This window comes from Belonocnema kinseyi, chromosome 10, assembly GCF_010883055.1.
Source record: "Belonocnema kinseyi isolate 2016_QV_RU_SX_M_011 chromosome 10, B_treatae_v1, whole genome shotgun sequence".
In the NCBI taxonomy this organism is placed as follows: Eukaryota; Metazoa; Arthropoda; class Insecta; order Hymenoptera; family Cynipidae; genus Belonocnema; species Belonocnema kinseyi.
The window spans coordinates 60,758,621-60,781,525 of NC_046666.1; positions in this window are offsets into that span (position 1 = coordinate 60,758,621).

Consider the following 22,905-nt stretch of genomic DNA (forward strand, 5'->3'; position numbering starts at 1 on the left):
TAATTATTCTCCTAATTTTGATCCTAAATAAAAAACAATTTTGCTATTAAACATTTTATTGAAACTTCTGTCGTTCTTTCACAAATTTAATTTGTTTATTACCAATGTTATTTCGGATAAACTTCCGAAAAACGCACACCTCCGATTGATTTGGAACTCCGTATACCCGCAAGTTTGATTTTTATGTTGAAAACCATGAAAACCCCATAAAATTCATGGTGTTTAGAATTTATATCGGTAAATAAAAGAAATCGGATAAGTTCGAGGACCAAGGTTGTACATCTAATCAAAATATACATTTTGGATTCAGGACACTTTTCCTCCTATGTTGTTAGTTTCTGAGAAAATCGCTTTTGAATTTTAATAAGTGCAACAAGTACATTTTTAGAAGTAATTTAGGCAGCAAATTTTGTTAAATAAAATGTTATTGTAGCTTGTGTCGTTTTCTTCAAGCTTTATGAAAATTTTCAGGTCCATTACAATCATTGAAATCTTCTTTTGCATCGCTTGAAATTTTTTAAATCTCTGGCGATCCTTGCCAATATTTTTTTAAAAGACTTTACATTTTTAAAATCCGTATAAACACCTTGAAATAAAATTTTGCTTATGGGGCATTTCACACAATATATTTAGAAAATTGTATGTTCATAAAAAAGTACCTTTTTTCAATTGCTTATGCTGCAATATTAAACAAAGATATGAAAATTTATACGCAAGACAAAATGTTAGCCTTTTCTTCAACTTTCAAACAAAGTATACTAAAATCCACTTTAATTATTTATTTAATGATATAAATCAAATATTTACAACCAAATAGATTTTTTTCAATTTGAACCTATCTTATTTCAAGAGTGGACTACATATTTTTCTTGATCTGGTAAAAATTTGGGAGTGAGTAGTCAAATACTTTCAAATCAATGAATTTTTCAATAGCAATACATTTTGAATATGTTAAATTAACAACATAAAAATATACAATCTTTCAAGTGGATGGTTGTGTTTTACTTATCGCGTAGTCAGTCGAGTCCCAGTCCGAGCGAGTCGCGCTGGAGTACATTTCTCGCGCGAGAGTTTAATCCACCCTTTAAAATAAAATATTTTTAAAAACAGGCCAAATTAAAATAAAACATCTATTTGTTTTAAAATATTTGATTTATATTAATAAATAAATAATTCAAGTGGATTTTAGTATACTTAATTCAAAAATTGAGGAAAAGGCCCACATTTCATATTCCGTATGAAATTTCGAATCTTTGTTTAATATTACAGTATAAGAAATTGAAAAAGGTACTTTTTTATTAATATATTTTTTTTAATTTTCTCGAAAACTTTGCGTGTCATATTAAAATAAAAAAATACGTATCTATTATTTTTGAATGTTAAACGAGAAAAAAAAAATTCACGTGAAAAAAAATGTTAGTCGCAAATATTGTGTGGAGTGCCCCTTATAATCCGTAAAATTCTCTAGAAATTCGGTGAAGTCTCTTAAAACACTTTTAAATCTCTGAAAATTGAAAAAATGTATTAAAATAAGTATTAATCATTTGAAATCCTTTGAATATAAATTTAACTAAATGTATCCATTGAAGTTCTTTTAAGTAAACCATTCTAATCCTTACTTGGAGAATCAATAAAATCCTTGAAATCTTACGAAATTCTTTGAAATACCCTTAGAATTTTTTTATTTCCTAAGAATCCCTTAAAATTCTAGTTCATTTCATTCATTCTCTGAAGTTCTCTATATACTAATCCTTAGAATTCTTTGGAAATTCCACCAAATTTCGTATAATTCCTTAAATTTTCAAAATCACCGGAAATCCTTTGTAATCCTTTAAAATTAATTATAATTCTGGAACTCGTAAAAATCCACCCAAATAAGTATAAATAATTTGAAATCGTTTTAAAAAAGTCAATAAAACCTATTCATTGAAGTTCTCTAAAAACCCTCTAAATCCCTAGAAATCTACAAAATCGCTTCAAATCCTGATGGATTTAAAACAATGTTAAACTTTCCAAATTTAATAGGATTTTATTTCTTTTTTAATCTTCTTCATTAATCTTTTCAAATCCCATGAAACTTTTATAAAAATCTAACGAAATCGCTAACAATTTTCAAAATATATGGAATCCTCTAAAATCCCTCAAAATAATTTCAATTCCTACGTTACATATACCATTCGAGTAATCAACCCTTCCATTGTTGCGTTATTTTCTTTAATATTGAAGAAAATTGAAATCAATTATAAAGTCCTCTCTTGAAATTGTTACAACAATAAGAACAAAAACTTGGCATGGAACATATTCCGGATTTTAGTAACGTTATATAAAGTCGAGACCGGAAGTACGCGAAGTCGTAAATCCGTTGGGGAGGTAGAGAGTGCACGGTCGAATTCCTCTGTGGCCAATAGGATCCTTTATGGTCAACAGGCTAGGGCCTTTTCATTAGATCTTTACTGCTCGCTAAATATCAAGAAAACAAGGAACAAGATACACTCATACCATTGAATTCACCAACTCGTGATGTCATTTTCATCAGAGCTTCAATAAAAGCGATTCTCATTGAATCTTATGTCCCTACATAAAATGATCTCAAACAACAGGTTCTTCATTTTGAAAGCGACAACGCATCCTGATTAAATCCCAAGTGCATTTTATCGTCATAAATCCGTACCAATCTCAAATGTAAGTAATATTGAAACACTAAAAGTAGATTAAGTTTGAGCTATATACACTCATCAGAGAATAAATAAATCAAAGATTCAGAATCACGAAACTCGAATTAAGAATTGCAAGATTACGGAGATCTCATGATTCAGCGACTCAAATAGAGTTGAAAACAAATTTGTAATCCACAGGGTCACATCAGAGATCTGGAATATTAAATCATTAATTCAGACTTGCAAACATTTTGGTATTGTGGGCTTTAAATGATTTCGAAAATGAATAATAAGTTACACTTGTAACATCGATTTCACCAAGTCGTAATGCCACCTTCATCAGAGATTCAATAAACGTGATTTTCGTTGAATCTATTGTCGCTGTATAAAAGGTGCGTAAGCAAATAGTTCTCCACCTATATACAACTTCACTTCGGAAATCTTGTTCAAAGTTACCAGAGATTAAAAAAATCAATAATTCAAAACCAAGTGAATCAAATTAAGATTTGCAAGAATTCGCAAGTTCCTAAATTCAGCGAATCAAAAGAATTAAAAAACAATTTTAAATCTCTCCGTGAATTTCGCAAATCTTTGAAATCTTAAAAAATCTTTGTGAATCTGGAAAAGATTCTTGTGAGATCTTATGAAGTCAATCAGGTCAAAGTGAGAGATCTGAAATCTTAAATCGTTAATTCCAATTTTTAAAGTTTTTGGGATAGCAAGATATAAATTATATCAGAACTCAATAACCACTTGATATAAAATTCCCATTAAATTTAGCTTAAATGAAGTTAATACAATTTTATAACAATAAAAGACCTTGTACGCTAATGCCCTATTCCTGCTGAAAGTAAAAGGGTAGAAAAAAGTTGAGATTTTCTATCCTTGCCAAGTATACACTTGCATCCCTCACACTCAATCATTTTATCCATATTTATAGGTGAAATCACATATCACTTATTTTGTTGGAATCCCTATTTTGATACGTAGTACAAATTGATAAAAAATTAATTACTTTTTTTATGGTACAACGATAATAAATTTAAAAAAAAGCCTTCGCTTATCCAGGACAATCCTTATCTCTACATTTATCTTCATCTAACCACTGTCATATCTTTCATTTTGAATGCCATTCTCTTCATCCTAATCTATCCTCCAGTCACTTACACAGGAAAAACTGGGGTTACGAAACGTTGCAAGTATTCATTCAATCAGGACAATTGTCAGCTCATTACATCAAACTGAGGAATACTTTCCGCGGTTACAGGCCCGTAACGTTTAGCCTCTAGCGGAGCCCGACGAAAATATTTGCGATTCACTACGGCAATTTTACCTCAATTTGGTGTAGCCACCTCGCGTTTAATCTGTTTAACCGATTACCTGCAACAGTTCGCACCCTCAGGTTTTTTTTATGTAAGTCTATCCTTTTCTATCTTTTCTGTATCCATATCAATGTTTTTCTACATTTCATCATTTTAATCAAATATATTTTTTACGTATTAAGAATATTCTTTTAATGTGGTTTACAACCTATATTTTCCTTGATCCTTTTGAATCTCAGTCTTTTCATCCTAGCATGTCCTGCAATCATCCACAAGATAGAAAAAGACTGCCCTCGGATAAAAAGATACCGATTGAGAAAGATAAACCGTATTTTAAATTGTCAACTGAATAGAAAAGGATAGACGGGGATAAGCGGGGGGTAAATTTGGAAAGTAAGACTACCATTCGAATGAATAAGGGTGGGGATATACTTAGATATAAAGACTGATATTCAAAAGCATAAACCTGATTTATATTTTAGAAGGGTTATAAAATTATTAACTAAATATAAAAATATGGATTAATAATTTTAAGCCTGATTTTAGATTGTCAAACAGAAATGGATGAATTTTCAGTAGATAGAGTCGAATATGAAGATTAGGATTCAAAAGCATTAGGCTGATTTATATTACACCATGAGTAAAAAAGATAGAAATTGAAAATTATAGGCAGAAGGTTATATTTCCAAAGATACAGAAAAGGACGAGCGCGGATGAGGGAGGATTAGATTTTAACAGGAGAACTAGGGTTCAAATGAATAAACCTGATTTATATTGTAGAAGGGATAGAAAAGGATTAAAGTAGATCGGAAAATAAGCATTAAAAATCATTGGCAGGATTTTAGATCCCCAAACAAATTTAAAAGGATAGATTATCGGGGAGTAGACTTAGATGTAAATATTGACATTTAGAAGGATTAGAGTGTTATATATTGCACAAGGGTTATAAAAAGATTTAAGTGCATAGGAAGATCAGGATAAAAAAAGAGAAGCAGGATCTTATTAGGCAAAACAGATGGAAAAGAATAGAGTTATGGGCGATATAGTTGAACATAAAAACTGGAATTCAAAAGAAAAGGGTAATTTTAATTATGAAAGGTATATAAAATTATTTACGTGGATCGAAAAATAAGGATATTGCGGATAGTGGATAGATATTCAATATAATCAGGGTGAGTTATTTTTTACAAGGGATAAAAAGTGATTTTTGTAGATTCAAAAATAGAGATTAAAATATATAAACACGATTCTATATTGCAAACAGATAGAAAAGGATAGACTTGTGGGGAATAGACTTAGATATTAGGATTGGGATTCAATAAGATTAGGATGATTTATATTGCAAAGGGGATACAAAGAGCAGGGCTTTATAATGCTGAATAGATAAGAAAGGATATACGTGGGTAAATATGGAACAGGCTTGTATAGATAGATTGAGATTCAAAAGGATATGGTCAGTTTTTATTGCAGAAGGGATAGAAGAGAATTTACGTTGATAGCAAAATGGAAATTAAGAAAGATAAGCAGGATCTTAGGCTGTCTAACTAATAGAAAATGATAGACTTGCGAGGGATAGACTCATATAACAATATCAATTTAAAAGGATAAGGATCATTTTTGTTGCAGAAGAGGTACAAAATGATTTACGTCAATAGTAAGATAGGTATTAGAATAAAGGGATTTTACAAAAGGATTTACGTGGATAGTAAAATATAGATTGTAACAGATAAACACGACTTTAGATTGTGAAATAAATAGAAAAGGATAGATTTGCGAAAAATAGACATGGATGTAAAGATTGGGATTTAAAAGGATCAAGGTGATTTATTTTACACAACAGATGGACAAGAATTTACGTGGATAGAAATATAGGGATTGAAAAAGGTAAGCAAGATTTTATATTGCCAAAGAGATAGAAAATAATATGTTGAAAACAGGGGATAGAGTAGAATAGGTCAATTGGGATTTAGAAAAATCAGGATGGTGATTGTTAAAGAAAAAAAACTGGGACTCAAATCAGAAAGAAAAGAATTGATTGAACGTACGATGGGTAAAAGAGGATGATTTACTTCTTTTCGTTTTATTCTGAAGAATAAAAATAATTCAAATGGATAGAAACTCTATCCACTTACTTCGGGATGGTGGAAAAATAATAAAGGCGTCCAGAGGAATTGAAGAGGAGTAAATAAGACGTCGAAGGTTAATTGAAAGGAAATACAGTAGAAATTGCTTTGCGATACGCTTGGGGGATGAAGACTGACTAGAAGCTTGTTCTAGCCTTAGAACGCGTGGAATCGTTCCAAATTGGTTCGTACCTTCGAAGGGTACCTTTTTCCAACGGATCGCCTCATGTTGGACGAAGCGCAAGTTATTTTGATTTGGCGCGTTTAGAGAGAGGGTGGGAGAGAAGGGGTGCAGAATACGACGCTGTACATCGAGAGAGAGAGAGAGAGAGACCATGGGCGTCCAGACGGCGACGTCGGCGGCGCCGGGCATGGCGCTAACTAGCACCCCTAGCACACACCCACGCCTGTAATAAACGTCCCGTCTACTTTCAGCGCACGTTTACCATCGTAAAATTGAACACAGTACACGTTCATTCGCCTATATTATATAGTCGTATACCTGCTCAATGAGGAGGGCGAAAAGCAATTTATTTCATTTAAAAAGTCTAGGATAATAGAGACTTCACTCTTGGAAAATTGAAAAAAAGTATGAAATGGTAATACAGAAGCTCAATTAGAATATTTCGAGTTTCAAACAATAAATAATTCTAATTTAATAATCATTTACATATGTTCGCAGCTAATACACTCCATTTGCATCTAATGCATTCTGTTCGCCGCATGAATTAGTTTCGCAGTGATGCTTATGTTTTTCATTCATGTTTTCTTAAATTAGATCTTTTTATCATTTGAAGAGTTGCAGTACAAAACTGAATTCATAACAAAATGAGAATTTTTCAGGAGAGCGAAACAACATTCGGTACTATCGAAATCACAATTTAAAGATAAAAAAAGTTGACCCCTGAGCTGGATTGTTTCTTAATCGAGGCCGAAAAAGTATGATTAGCAACAACTGTCCAGTTCTAATCAATAAAACGTGTAGGTTTACAATCACGATAAAAAGTGCAATTTTCAGTTCAACCAAAAAATGAAAACTTGTTCTCGAGATAATGAATTTTCTAAATTTGTAGAAAAAAAGTTTGTTCAGAAAAAGTCAACCAGTTCCCAGTAAATCATTTAAGAATTTTCAAGTTCAAATTTTATGGTTTCTGCCAATTGTCTTCGTAGAGTGACTAAAAATCGATTACAAATTTTTTTCAAATAATAAAAACTTACTCCCAAGATATATTAAGGCTAAATAAGCATAAAAGAGTTTTCATCCAACAAAATTATTCTTTTCCCGGAAAATGGCGATTTAGTATGACGGTATCGCAATGTAATATATGATTTTTCGCTGAAAGTTCTATAAAAGAAGAAACGTAATTGTTTTTTTATAAATACAGAATTATAATTTCAAGAAATATCTTTCTGAATCACAGGGCAAAAAGTAAAGTGAAAAAACTTATAAAAATGGCTTTTTATAGAAAATAGAGATTTAAGACTTGAGTTTAAGATATGATTGGTACTGTGGTGCTGAAAAAAGTGACAAATAGTTTCATTCAGGGGCTTTTTCTTTCAAAAAGGAAGTCTTTTATTATTTCACTTTATTTAAACTTTTAGACAGAAGAATACTGTTAGAAAAAGATTTAAGAAAGCAATAAGAGGCCAGGAAATTTTAAAAAAACGAAGAAGAAGATGGGAGACAAGTACAGAGTCAGTTATCTTGTTTCATTATTTAAGAATTTTGTATGCAAAAATACCATTTTTGGAAAAATTGTTAATTCTCTAGTTATATAATAATAATAATGTTTAATTGATAATATATGTGATTCTTTGGGATTAATTTTAAAATTTAGAAATTTTACAAAAAAAGGAAATCAATGATAATTGGAAAGTAACATTTTTTTAATAAATATTTTCCTTTCTTTAAAATTAAGAGTTTTATACAAAGAGCAATACAAATTTTCCAGATTCACTGAATTCCCAGAAATCCTTGAATTCTTTTATACCCTGAATTCCTTGACTTATCTGAAATCATGGAATACTCTGAATTAATCAAATTCTTTGAATTCTCTGAATCCCCTTAAGTCCCTGAATTTTCTGAATGCCTAAAATTCCTTAAATACCTTGAATTCACTGAACTCTCTGAACTCTTTCAATTTGATGAATTTCTCGAATCCTTCCAAAGCTCTAAATCATTTGAGATTCTGTGAATTTCTTAAATCTCCTAAATACTTTGAAATCCCGAAAATTCTAGTCATTCCTTGAATTCGTTAAATTTCTTAAATTCCCTAACATTTCTGAATTCCGCAAGCTGTTTGACATCTCTGAACTCTTTAGATTCCTTCAATTTCATGAATTATTGAATTAATTTAATGGTCTAACATCCTCGAATTACTTGAATATTCTGAATACTGTGAAATCTAAAATTCCTTGAATTTCCTAAGCGTTCTGAAATTATTTGAGATCACTAAAATCCTTTAATTTTTGGATATGCTGAATTCCTTAAATTCCTTGCATATTTTGAGTTCCTTTAATTTCTTTGATGATCTTAATTCTTTAAGTTACTTCAAAATTCTAAATTCTGTCAATTCCCTGAATTCTCTGGGTCTCTAAAGATCTATGAATTCTTTGAAATATCTCAAATCTACGACTTCTCTGAATTTCTTGAAACCCTTAAATATTCTGTAATTCCTGCATTTTTTGAAGTCTTGAAGTCTTCTGAACGCATACGAATTCCCTGATATATCACAGAATATTTTGAATTCCTGAAATTCCTTGAATTTTTTAATCCTCTGAATTCAGAATATTTCAGGAAGTCTTCTAAATGTTCTAAACTTGCTAAATTCTTTAAATATTAAAATTCTTTGAAATCGCGGAATTTTGTTCTATTTATTTGAATTTCTTAAATATTCTCAATTCTCTGAAATCCTTCATTTCCTTTTATTCCTCTGCAAAAAATATTTCTTTTATTTAAAAAAATTGGGGATGGCACGGAACTTTGAGATTATGGGTAACTGTTGTTTAAAGAAATTACATTCGCGGTTCTGTTTGACCGATATAAACTTCCAAAAGTGTAAATTGTTTTTCAAAATATACTTGAAAAATTTTTTTAATCAATACTAGCATTAAAAAATGAAATTTAATGATTTTAGGAATTTACGTGGACCATTTCCAAATTCAAAGTATTTAAAATTAAAATTTTGGTATTTGAAGTATACTTAACAATTGTAGAATATCGCAAATTGAATTTTTTTTATATTTTACATCTTAGAAATCATAGCTTTCGAATCGTAAAAGACAAAAATTCTTAATCTGCAAAATTGAAAATTAGAGTTGGTTCTAAAACCTATAAAACTGGGACAAGTTAAAATTTGCATCACAATATCAAACTAATAAATTTAACTCACTGCCACTCAATTTTGTTCAAGTGATTAAATTGTAGGATTTAACATTGGAATTATAGTAATTTGGTTTATACTTGTATCGCGCGTGTAATATTACTAATTATAAATATGGGACTTTTGATTGAAATTAGATTTTATATATCATTGAGAAGTTCGCAATACGGAATTTCTATGAAAATTACAAAGTGGCACTTGAATTCTTTCGGGAAGGTCAATAACTGTTCTTTGGAGTTTTAAAATGAAATACGGAAGTGCAAAAGAAAAACTCTTATCAAATAAAAGTGAGAAATCTTCTCTTTGCAGAACGAATTGTGCTTATTCGACTGAAACAAAAAGGAGTAACCGATAAGACCCTACTTTCAACTGTGTGCTGGTTAGATAAAGTCGATTCTGAACGAACTTAAAGCTGTTTGTTCTCGCACTCGGATACCAGTTCTTTAGTTCCATGATCTTCTTCTAAAGAAAATGCTTTTTAAGTAACTGTAATATCCTTCCAACATTAGTGCAAAAACTGGTTACAGTATGATACTAATAGGAACCTTTTCGGCCTCTCCAAAAACTGGATAGTTACTGTAAGCCGGGGCTAACCAGGACACCTTGGAAAACCAGTCCACTCATAATTTCCGATTTTATCATTCAATTTGTCTTTTATGCAATGAAAATCCTAAAGAATTGTTACTGTCTTCTGTTAAATGAATGAATCAGGTAATTCAATTGAATAAATTCATTTAAGAAAAATTAATGTAGGTACCATATTGAATTCAGTATCAATCGCTTTAAATTCCTTAACTTTTACGTAAAAATATTATAATTTGTATAAAATAGATGAATTTTAACCAAAATGATAAATTTTTAACAAAGAAGATTGATTTTCTGCTAAAAAATAAGCATTTTCGACAAAATACATAAACCATCAACCAAATAGTTTAATTTTTTACTAGAAAAGATCATTTGTCAACTGAAAATGGAATATTTGAAAGTTCGGTTAAATCTATACATTTTCAAACAATGAAAACAGATTAATTTTCAACTAAAATTATAATTCTTCAACAAAAAATGTTAATGTTTAACAAAGTAGTTCAATTTTCAACCAAATAGATGAATTTCCAGTTAAAATTATTAATTTTGAACGAACAAAAAATTAATTTTTTCCAAAGTATTCGAATCCTCAACCAAAAAATTTGATTCATTTTCAACTAAAAAATTGGTTTTTTATCAATAGATGATATAATTTTTCTAAAGAAAAAAAAATTATTTTCAAATTTTAATTTTCTACCAAAAGAAAACAATCTTAATCAAAAGCGTTGAGTTTTAGGTTAAAAAGTTGAATGTTTTCAGAAATCTGTGACTTTTAAATCTGGAAAGATGAATTTTCAACAAAAAATCACATTTTCAACTAATAAAATAGCCAAGTTTTCAACCAAACAGTTGAATTTTCAAACGAAAAAAAAAACAATTTTAACTAAACAGTTGCATTTAGAATCAAACAGTTTCACTTTCAATAAAAAGAGAAGAATTTGGTATGGGACAGTTCAATTTTTAACAAAAAAATTAATCTTCAACGAAGAAAAATGGCTTTTGAACCAAAAAAATTTTCATGTTAAACCAGACAGTTGGATTTTTAAACAAAAAACTACTTTGTTAGAGGACAGTTGAATTTTCAACAAAAGAGTTCATTTTCAACCAAGAAAGATGAATTTTCTAAAAAAAATGAATTTTAGAATCAAAAAGATAAATTTTCTACAAGACAGTTGTATTTTCGGCCAGAAAATATGACTTTTCAACCAAATGTTTGAGTTTTAAATATAATAATAAATTTTTGTAACCGAATAATCCTTTTTTTACCCAAAAAGGATTAATTCTGAATCTGAAAGATAAGAGTACACTTTCAAACAAAAAGAATGAACTTTTATCCAAAAATGCTTGGATATTTTTCTTGAGTTTTATTAATTCAGTTCACATTTAAACAAGAAAATAAGGAAATAAGGAAAAGCAGAAGTTTCATAAAAATGGTAGAAAAGGAAAAATTATTTAAAAAGGGGGAATAGGGGAAAAAGTGTCAAGTCTGATATTAAATATCATTTTCATACAAAATAAAACTAATTTAATGCACTCTACAAAAACATTATTAATTTATTCTTCCATTTAAAATATGAATTTATTTTAAAGTCGTAAATTAAAAACACTCCGGGACGTTTCCCCTTTTTTCATACCATTGGAAACTATATCTTATTTACCTTCGGAAGTATCTTGGCCGAGAATGCGATTGCATTGGCGAGGACAGTAAATAAATCTCGCAAAATAGTTGAGTTTGGATTACAAATTCTATTCTTTAAAGTGGACAGATACGTAGGCGGGTTGGGGTGGATGGAAAGAGGGTAGTAGGGGACGGGGTAGGGCAAGAGAGGATAATTTATGTTCCGACAGGAGCCCCTGACTCCGCCATTACTATGCAACTGTTGCTGCTTTCGGCTTCAAGAGAGGGCTGTCGAGGGCAAAATTGATTTATACCGATGAGCCGAAAAAATTCCCAGGGATTTAGTCACTGCTGAATGTACAATTAATATCTCGTTTCCTCTACAGCTGAATAGTGAATAGTATGCAAATGGAAAGTTTAGATGAATGAAAAAAAATCTGAAAATCTGGCATGTAAAGGAACTAAAATTGCTGAGAGACTTCGCACTGAAAATAAACTTAATAGAAAGAAAATTTCTGCTTCACCGAAAAAACTAGTAATAATTTTTGTTGCAGGTGAATTTTTATTTTTACCTGCTGGCGGACACGACTATAGGCAACACGTTACATGCATGTCACCACTTAAAGAGTTTACCTCAGTTGGGAGTAATCAGCTGACTATTACCCTGTTTGAACGATTTACCTGTAGCGCTTCATACCCCCATTATTTTCTGTGAAATCAATGTTATTTTTACACCCAAATGCCTTATACATACTTGGCATCACGACAATATTGATTTAAACTAACACCTTAACACTGCTTAATTAAGTCTATTTAAAGATCACACTGCTCAAATCTCGGCAGGCTTTGAGGTACACATTCTCATAATGACTCTCGCGCTACACGCTCGATTTTTGATAGATATTTGTAAATGTATATTTTCTGAACTACCTTAAAATAAGTAAATAAAACTATAATCCTTTTTTAGACATCTGTCTCTATCTCGCGATTTTATGCTAAAAGTAGGTTTTTTGTTTTCACATAATTTTTTATGGATAAAACAAAATAACCTGCAAGTTTTCTTTTAGATTTTTTACGTATCTCGCATCTGATAGCGTAATATTGGAATTTTCGATTTTCTGCATACTACTTTCGATGCATAAAAACAAGATAACGAGTCCTATTGAAAAATCGTTAAAAGAAATTCTATCAAAAAGTGATTCATATCACATTTTTAGCTCTTTTTCGGGTAAACAATTTTCGTTAGAGCATTTTTTTCGTAACTTATGCCGTTTTTCCAAAAATTTGTAGATCTCTTTTTTGGATCACAATTTTTGTTCATTCATCTTTTTTCGTATATTGCATAGTTTGAGCGCGAAATGAAATTTTTGACTTTACATTATTTTTGGTGCAAAGAAAATTAGAATTTTCGATTCTTCAAGAAAATCGACAAAGTTGTTGTGATAATCTTGTAGAGCTTTCAAAAAGCAAAAAATTTTCTTTTCTTGACTTTTTTTCCATATCGTGCATTGTTTAACTTAAAATGCTGATTTTTTATAGATTTTTTCAATCTTATAAATGCTATAACTCGAAACATTTTCTCTATATATCGAAAAAAGTCATTAAGATAAATTGTTTGGCTTTCTGAGTGTTGCAAATAGACGTATATAAAATTTTTAATTCTAAACGAAAATGGTCAAAAAATTTTGAAAGTCTTCTAACTTTTTAAATTTTTACCCGACACAGCTGGTTAACGAACTTATCCTCTCTTTTAGGGCCCAAAAAAGTGTGCCAAAGATCTATTTGATCCGTTCATTTTTACGAGAGTTATCGTGTTTACGGACGGACAGCCGGAAGAGGACCATTTCGTTGATCCCACCACCCACGAAAATTTAATTTTTTTCGGCCAAATATTTAGTGCAGAATTTATTCAAATTTGTTTAACCAGAATTAGAGTTTGTGCATCACCGGAAGTACCTGATATTTCAAAACAACACTGGCGGGGCCAGCGAAACATTTCGCCGGCCCTGCCATGATCAAAAATCAACTTTATATGGGCTTAATATTTTCATCTTCATTTGTTCAAATTTGTGCAAGGAACTATAACCCCTAAAAACTACCCCCTGTGCGAAAAATAGCATAGCGGGGCCAACAAAACGTTTCATTGGCGCCAACATTATCTAAAATCAACTTTATATGGGCACATTATTTTTGTCTTAATTTGTTTAAATTTTCGAAACTAACTTAAACCCCGAAAAACTACCCCCTGTGCGAAAGCCAGCACAGCGGGGCCAGCGAAACGTTTCATTGGCGCCGACATTATCTAAAATCAACTTTATATGGGCGAATTATTTTCATCTTAATTTGTTCAAATTTGTGCAACCAAATTCAGCCCCTAAAAACTACCTTCTGTGCGGAAAACAACATAGTGGGGCCAGCAAAACATTTCGCTGGCGCCGACATTATCCAAAATCAACTTTATATGGGCGAATTATTTTCGTGTTAATTTTGTTAATTTGCGAAAATAACTGCAAGCCCTAAGAGCTACCCCCTATAAGGCAAACACTATAGCGGCCCAGCGAAACGTTTCGCTGACGCCGACATTATTCAAACTCAGCTTAATATGGGCCCATTATTTTCTACTTCACTTTTAAAAATTTGTGCAACCAATTTTAACCCCTAAGAAATACCCCCTGTGCGGAAAACACAATGGCGGACCTGGGAAACGTTTCGTTGGTGCCGTCATTATGCAGAATCAACTTTATATGGGCGCATTATTTTCGTCTTAATTTGTTCAAATGTGTGCAACCAACATCTTTCACTAAAAACTACTCCCTGTGTAACAAACCGCATGGTGGAAACAGCAAAATAATTTTCTGGTCCCGACATTATTTAAAATCAAATTTATATAAGCGTATTATTTTCGTCCTAATTTCTTCAAATTTGTGCAATCGACTTCAACCCCTAAAAACTACCCCCTTTTTGCTAAAAACCATGGTGTTTGCCGCATAGGAGGTAGTTTTTAGAGGTTGAAGAACGTTGTAGTAATTTGAAAAAAGCAAGACAAAAATAATGGGCTTATAAAAAGTGGATCTTTGATAATTGAGGGGCAGCGAAACACTTCGTTGGCTACGCCATGTTGTTTTCCGCACAGAGGGTAATTTTAAGGGGCTGACTTTGGTTGCACAAATTTAAACAAATTAAGACGAAAATAATTCGCCAATATAAAGTTGATTTTAGATAATTTCGGGGCCAACGGAACGTTTTTCCGGCCCCGCCATGATGTTTTGCGCACAGGGGGTAGTTTTTAGGGTTTGAAGTTAGTTGCACAAATTTGAACAAATTAAGACGAAAATAATGTGCCCACATAAAGTTCATTTTGGATAATATCGGCGCCAGCGAATCATTTTGCTATTCCCACCATTGTGTTTGTCGAATGGGGCTAGTTTTTAGAGGAAGTAGTTGGCTGTACAAATTTGAACAAATTAAGACGAAAATAATGCACCCATATAAAGTTGAGTTGGGATATTTTAGGGGCTAGGGAAACGTTTCGCTGTCCCCGCCATAGAGTCTGCCCCATACGGGGTAGTTTTTGGGGTGTGAAGCTAGTTCCACAAATTTCAACAAATTAAGGCGAAAATAAGTCGCCCAAATAAAGTTGAATTTAGATAATGCCGGTGCCAGCGAAACGTTTCTCTGGGCCCGCCATGGTTTTTTCGTACAGGGGGTAGTTTTTACGGCTTGAAGTGGGTTGCACAAATTTTTAAAAATTAAGACGAAAATAATGCGCTGATATAAAGTTGATTTGGGATATTTGAGGGGCTAGGGAAACGTTTCGCTGGCCCCGCCATAGCGGTTGCCCCATAGGGGGTAGTTTTTAGCGGGTGAAGTTGTGTCCACAAATTTCAACAAATTAAGGCGAAAAAAATGCGCCCATATAAAGTTGATTTTTGATCATGTCGTGGCCACCGAAACGTTTCGCTGGCCCCGTCAGCTGTGAGTTGCGACGATTGTACCCGGAATATTTAGGTAAACTAATCGTTCTTATCATCGGGGCCTCTGGAGGTGCCTGTGTACTAACAATATGCTAAGACACTTTCGGGGAAAATATAGAAGGCGGTCATCCTTGGGTCGCTCCGTGCCCTCAAGTTGCACGATATTTTTGCCGGATCGTCTTATGGATTCTGTCACAGACTGCGACATCTATCTTACGGTCGTGAGACGTATTTATGGGTGAAATTTTACCGCTATTTCGCTGAGATCGGGTGCATTTCTTCAGATAAGCACCCGCTTCCGGGGAAATCTTGCGGTTGTCCTTATGACGAACTTCGAAATATACGAGGTGTGTTCAAAAAGTAAGGTGACTTTTCAATTTTCGCGGGCTACGTACATTCAAGTTTTAAATTTTTTGTTTTGTTATGTTGGTACACTCGTCACGATCATATGTTCGCAGTTTTGACTATATAGCTCGTGTTGTTTTTCTGGCAGAGGCGTAAAATGTTAGAAGGGTTTGGTCTGCTCGGCGATTTTCTTCTTTCGAAAAAAATGGAGCAAAGAGTTTGCATTAAATTTTGTGTGAAAAACGGAATCCAGTGCTCTAAAACTCTTGAAATGTTGACAGTTGCATACGGTGAGTCTACTCTGAGTAAGAAAAATGTGTATACGTGTTACAAGCTGTTCCAAGAAGGGCGAGAGGATGTTGAAGACGAACCTCGCCCTGGACGTCCCAGCACGTCAACAACAGGTGAAAACGTTCAAGCAGTGGAAGAAATGGTGTTGAAAAATCGCCGAATTACCATCAGAGAAGTTGCTGAAGATGAAGGCATATCGGTTGGCTCATGCCATGCTATCTTTTCGGACGTTTTGGGCATGAGACGTGTGTCAGCAAAATTTAATCCAAAACTGCTTAATTTTGATCAAAAGATCCGACCAAAAACAGCACCACAGTCATGCCTGTGCCTCCATATTCACTGGATTTGGCCGAAAGTGACTTTTTTCTTTTCCCAAAACTAAAGAGACCCATGAAAGGACATCGATTTTTAACGATTGAGGAGATAAAAACTGCATCGCTGAAAGAACTCAAGGCTATACCACAAAATGATTATCAGAAGCGCTTCAATGATTGGAAAAAGCGTTGGCACAAGTATATTATATCTGAGGGGGATTATTTTGAAGGGGACAACATGAATATTGAGGAATAAATGAATATTTTTTGAGAAAACCATAAAGTCACCTTATTTTTTGAACACACCTCGTATTTGACCTAAAAAAAGTTACATTTGCGTGGGTGGTGGGGAAATGCATTGGAAAACTGTATACACAGGGGTGGTTGAAAAAATATATGACATTTTTATATTAATTGTTATAAGGAAATTAACTTAACAAATAGTCTACACTATAGATTCTTCGTTACCAAAGTAAATTTTCGCGTTGAAATATTGTCCTTTTATCAGAAAATAATACTCGATCATAAAAATTTGTCATCCGATATTTTTGATTAATTTTATAAACAAATTATATAGAGAAATTCCTAGTATAGACATTTAACGGTAGAAAGAAATCGATTTTACTCTTACTTTTCCTCAAATTATATAGCCAGTGATGTTTAATGCTGAAAAATTATCATCTGATATTTTTTATTAATTTTTTTAACAAATTATATACACAAATGCCCCGTGTGGACATTTCAAAGCCGAAAAAAATCGCCTTTTCCCTTAAATTTCCTCAAATGATGTCGCCAGTGATGTTTAGTGATGGCAAATTATTATACGATATTTTTAATAATTTCATAAACAAATTATATAAGCAAATGGCCAGTGTGGAGTTTTAAGTGACGTTTAATGGTGGGAAATTATCATCCGATATTTTTTAATAATTTTATAAAGAAATTATATAATCAAATTTATAACTTGGTCATTTAGAGGTCGAAACATCCTTTTCTCCCTAACTGTCCTCAAATGATGTCGCCAGTGAGATTTACTTAAAATGTTTACAAATATTATATTGACATAAAAGGTGGATGACCTGAATTTACCTAGGGAATGCGTAGGAATCCAAATACAAAACGTTTTCTTTTGGTTTGCACGTATTAATAAAATGTTCTTTTGTTTTACATGTTTTAAAGAAAGAATTCGTCTACAAAATGATTAAAAATGATTAAATAACAAAATATCACGAACAAACATCATTGGCGACATCAATTGAGCAAAATTAGGATAAAAAAGAATTTTTTCGGCCTTTAAATCCCTATGTTGTGAATTTGTTTGTATAATTTGTTTATAAAATTAATAAAAAATATCATATGATAATTTTCCATCGTTAAACATCATTGGCAACATAATTTAAGGAAAATTTGGAGAAACAACGATTTCTTCCTGTCTTTACATGTCTACACTGGGCATGTGTTTATATAATTTGTTTATAAAATTAATCAAAAATATCGGATGACAACTTTTTATGATCGAGTATTATTTTTTCGATGAAAGCAAGTCATTTTAACGCAAAAATGTCCTTGGAAACGAACAATCCATAGTGTAGAATATTTATTAAGTTAATTTGTTTATAACAATTAACTTAGCAATGTCATTTTTTTGCTTTCAACTACCCCCGTGCATAAAGTCTGTCAATGATCATAGAAACAACATTTTCACGAAGATAAACAAAAAAAACGAAAAAATCTAGTTTTTCTTCACTATTTAAATTAACATAAAAGTTTTAACCAAACAAAAATTCAAAAATAAGGCTACATAAATCTCTTCAAAATTTAATACTGAATTTTTCTTTTTAAAATCCAAAATCGGTTAAGAATTGCCAGCTATAAGTTATTTTGAATCTCGATTTTTGATTCCATCCCACTATGGGCCGCACGGACAGACTGACAGATGCCACTGTAAAACTTGATTTTCTGATTCAGGGGGTCTCGAAACTTGGATATTGATTGAAAAACCGTGTTCTTAATTTTCTACATACTGATAACAAAAAAGCAATGTTATGAGATAGCAAATTATGTTTTTCGGTGCTCATCTAAATATCAGGACCTTCAATTTGAGCAATCCCAGAAAAAATCAGATTAATAGAAAAGCTTTCAACATATAGAAAAGAGTACTCGAATATGAGATATTCCCGTAATATAAGAAAGCGGGGTATCAGCTAAACTAAGAGACCAACTCTGTTGGTTCTATCACTAACTTGTAGCCCTTCAAAAAAGAGTAATTTCGTGGTATTGTCCATTTTTCATTGGGCTTCTAAAGATTATAGGCGAACTTTTCGTGAAATCGATGGTGGTCGAGTTCTTGGAAGGGAATTCTTTAAACCCTATTTATTATTCATTAAATATGTATTTAGCAGTAAAATTTGTCTGGAGTGATGGGGATTGAATAACTAAGTAGGAAAATATCGATGGTGTTGAAATTTTTCATTGTACACGTCAGGCATAGTAAGTGCATAGTTGCACGGTGTGGTTCTCATAATATGTGATACCTGTAGTTTTTATAACACTGAGGCCGCGCGGGTGAAATTGGTTACGAAAGTGTTTGTGACTACTACAAAAACTAAATATATCTAAATAGCAGTAAATTTATACTCCAAAAACATAGAATGAAATTTTTCATTAAAAATAATACTTTATTTTGCATTTTATTAGCTATTTCCTGGGGTATCTCATATTATGAGAATAGTTTGACGAGTTTGAAAAAGCACTTTTTTACATTTTTTTGTATTTTCAGCATAAAAAAATTTTTTAATACAATTTTTTATTTGAGCTCCTTATGGCAAATTAAATTCCCTTTAAAATGGCCTATATTACTTTTAAATTCAGTAATAGAATTCAACAATCATGCCAAACAAAGTTGGTATCTCATATTTGGGCACTCTCCTCTATGGGTCTAAAAAACGAAATTTCTTCATTTTTTTTTATTTTTAACCTCTGAGAACAAAAAACACGACTGTAACCTGCAAATTTTGTAATGTATATCTACATGCCATAATCTTTAATATGAAACATCCTCGAAGGAAACTACACTAAAAAAAAAAATTCCACGATAATGTGCTAAAAACAAACTTTCCTGATTCTTCTTATTTTTTAGCGCCTAGTTTCAATGGCGGAACCATAATAAAACTATTCATTTCTGAAATACAAAATGTTCACCATAATAATGAAAACTTTAAGCCTGCAAATATTTCTATAGAAAATCTTAATATAACGGAACCGCAATAAAAACTAGCATTTTGAATCCATTTTCTGAAACGCTAAAACCAAAATTTCTCGCAGATTATAGACGAACATAAACGGCAGGTAATCTATGGTACTCATTGCAAAATAAAATTAGTAACCATTTTCGCAAATGAGTTTCTCAGCACATAGGTTAATTAAATAGATTTAAAAGGAAAGCAGAAAAGTGTTATGTTCGTTTGAAAGCAGACACTCAATATTTAAAAATTAAAATAATCTCAGTTTGTATTTGTACGCAACACAATGGCATGCAAGCGAACTGATGGCACTTCCATGTGGATCTACGTAACGATAAAACCAAATAGCAAGTTTAATTAATATTAATGCATTATTTATTATATAATTAGAAACATTGAAATATAAAATAATATTATACTTCATTCAAGTGTTATGATTAACATTGTTGTTATTATTAGGCTGAGTACAATATGTAATAAATTTTTTTTTAATTAATGTTTAAATAGGAATAATATAATAATTATAAATATGATATTAACAAATTTTATGTCTTACTATAGCACCCTAATTTTCCGCTGTAAGTAGTACCTCACTTTCTGTTTAGACATGAAAACCCACCCTTTTGTCAAACCCTGGCTACGTCACTGCCTAGTTTTATATTTTTTTAACCACCGATAACAAAAAAAGACAAGTCTAAACAAAAATGTTCAAGCATAAACTTAAACTTAACTTTCCTCATTTTTCTCATTATTCAGTCTTTGACAACAAACGTGCATCAGTATAAAACAGGATTCTATTTTTTATGTAAACCTACATGCTAAGAAATTCTATTTAAGCCATCCCCGAGATAAATGGGACTGACAGAAAAGCTTGTAGCAGTCGTCTAAAAACCATATTTCCTCCTTTTTCTTATTTTTCAATCTTTGATACCAAAAATAGATGAGTTAGACATAGCAAATTAAATTTTGTAATGCATATCCACATACCTAGACCTTGAATTTGAGCCAACTTCAAATGAAATCGGATAAGTTCAAAAACCTTGTACAAAAAAGGACAATCGCTGCTAACTTATGATGATGATTGTAGAGATTATATTATCGTAAAAAATCATGAAAATTTACGTTTAAAAAATATATATACATAGAAAAGGGAATTGTGCGATATACAGTATTAAGTAGAACTCAAAATTTAAAAAAAAAAACGGACTACGGCCTTTCATATGAGATTTGACATACAATTTCAGAACATTTTTGTAAGATTATGGGATTTTGGGACTACATACATAGAAGAAAATGTAGAAATAGTTTGAGAAGTCGGACACTGAGATGAGACAAAAAGTGTATTAAACTCTGCGGTATAGGTATAAAGCCTCGAAGCATTGCATCCGCGTCGTTCCGAGTTGGTATATCGGTATCGCAGGCCGCAAGCCGTAAACTAAGTAAACAGGACAAAACCTTTCACAACGTGGGCGTACCGCAAGCCACAATCCGCAAATCGTAGCAAAAATCGTTAAGCTGCCATTTTCAAAAGTACCGTTTCTAAACAGCGACAAGAAACCCACCTGATGATACCTACTTTGCTTAATGCAAATACTTCCTGATTTGCTAAGATTTTGCTATAAAATTCAAACTCTTCATACTTTAAAAACCCTAAAATTAGCATTGGATCCACAATTTGTTTTTTTGTGAGTTTCACAATATTGGCTTCACATTAGGTCTACCCGGAAGGTTTTCGAACTTGTACTCTAACTTTATTCCTAGTTTTGCTGTTGTCAAAAACAGGTATTTACCATTTAGAGGGGACCACTGGCAGGCCCTCTAATAAGTGACATGGACCTTCGAATCTTCATAGGCGACTAAATACGTATTCGCAGTTGCGTTAATGACTAGTCAATTAAGTCTTGCATTTTGGGATGACGAAACGCACCGAAAATGAGTGTGCATTAGCTTTTACCAAAAACTGAGCTTTCTTTTTGGGAAACCATCGATACGATACCAAAAGTGTATGTTGATGATTGGAAAAAAGCGATTATAGTACCAGTATACAAAAGAAAGGGAGATAAAAGCGACTGCATTAATTACAGGGGGATCAGCCTATTAAGTAACACAAGTAAAATATACTCAAAAATACTTATTTGTAGGGTAATGAAAATAATAGATGAAAATATTTGAGAAGCCAAAAGTGGGTTAATGCCAAGTAGTTCATGTAGGGATCAAATATTTAGCTTAAGGCAAATCACAGAAAAAAGCTTGAGAGTAGGAAAAGAAGTTTTTTGTGCATTTGTTGACCTAGAAAAAGCTTTTGACAAGGTAGATGGAAGTAAACTTTGGGAAGTCCTGAAAGTGTATGGAGTCAATGGATGGCTCCTACAAGCTATAAAAACAATATATACGGGTAGCAAAGTGAGTAAATGGCAAATTGAGTGACTGTTTAGATATTTTGCAGGGTGTTAGACAAGGATGCTTTATATCTCCATGGCTATTTATATTATTTATTGGCAAGTGTTTAAGAATGGTCCTTTTCGATGTAGGTGTAAATCTCGAAACAGTACGGTTACATGGGTTAGCGTTCGCAGATAATAAGGTTGTTATGGTATAGAGTCAATCGAAGACTTGCAAAGAATGTTAAATAAACTGAATGCAAGCATGAAGAGCATGTGCCTTAAGATTAACGCAAATAAAACAAAAACTATGGTATTCGAAGGAAAGAGTGGAAAAACAATATTCAACATTGTATTAAATGATGAGAGAATTTAACAAGTTGATAAATTCGTATACCTTGGTAACTTATTCACTAGGAGCGGAAAGATAGATGAGGAGTTAGATAGGCCCATAAACGAAGGTAAAGAGACCAGCTCTGTTAAAGTAAGCATAGCTTGAAATCTTTAAACTAGTTGTTAGCTAGACGGTAAGCTAACATCAAGCCGCTGCATAATCTTAAAAGTAGTATCTCTAGTCAGACTTTGGGCTTACATCAAGTCACATTATAAATTTAGAAGAGGTGCTAAATATAATAAATGAATGTTTTCTTTGACCCGCGTATATGAAAGA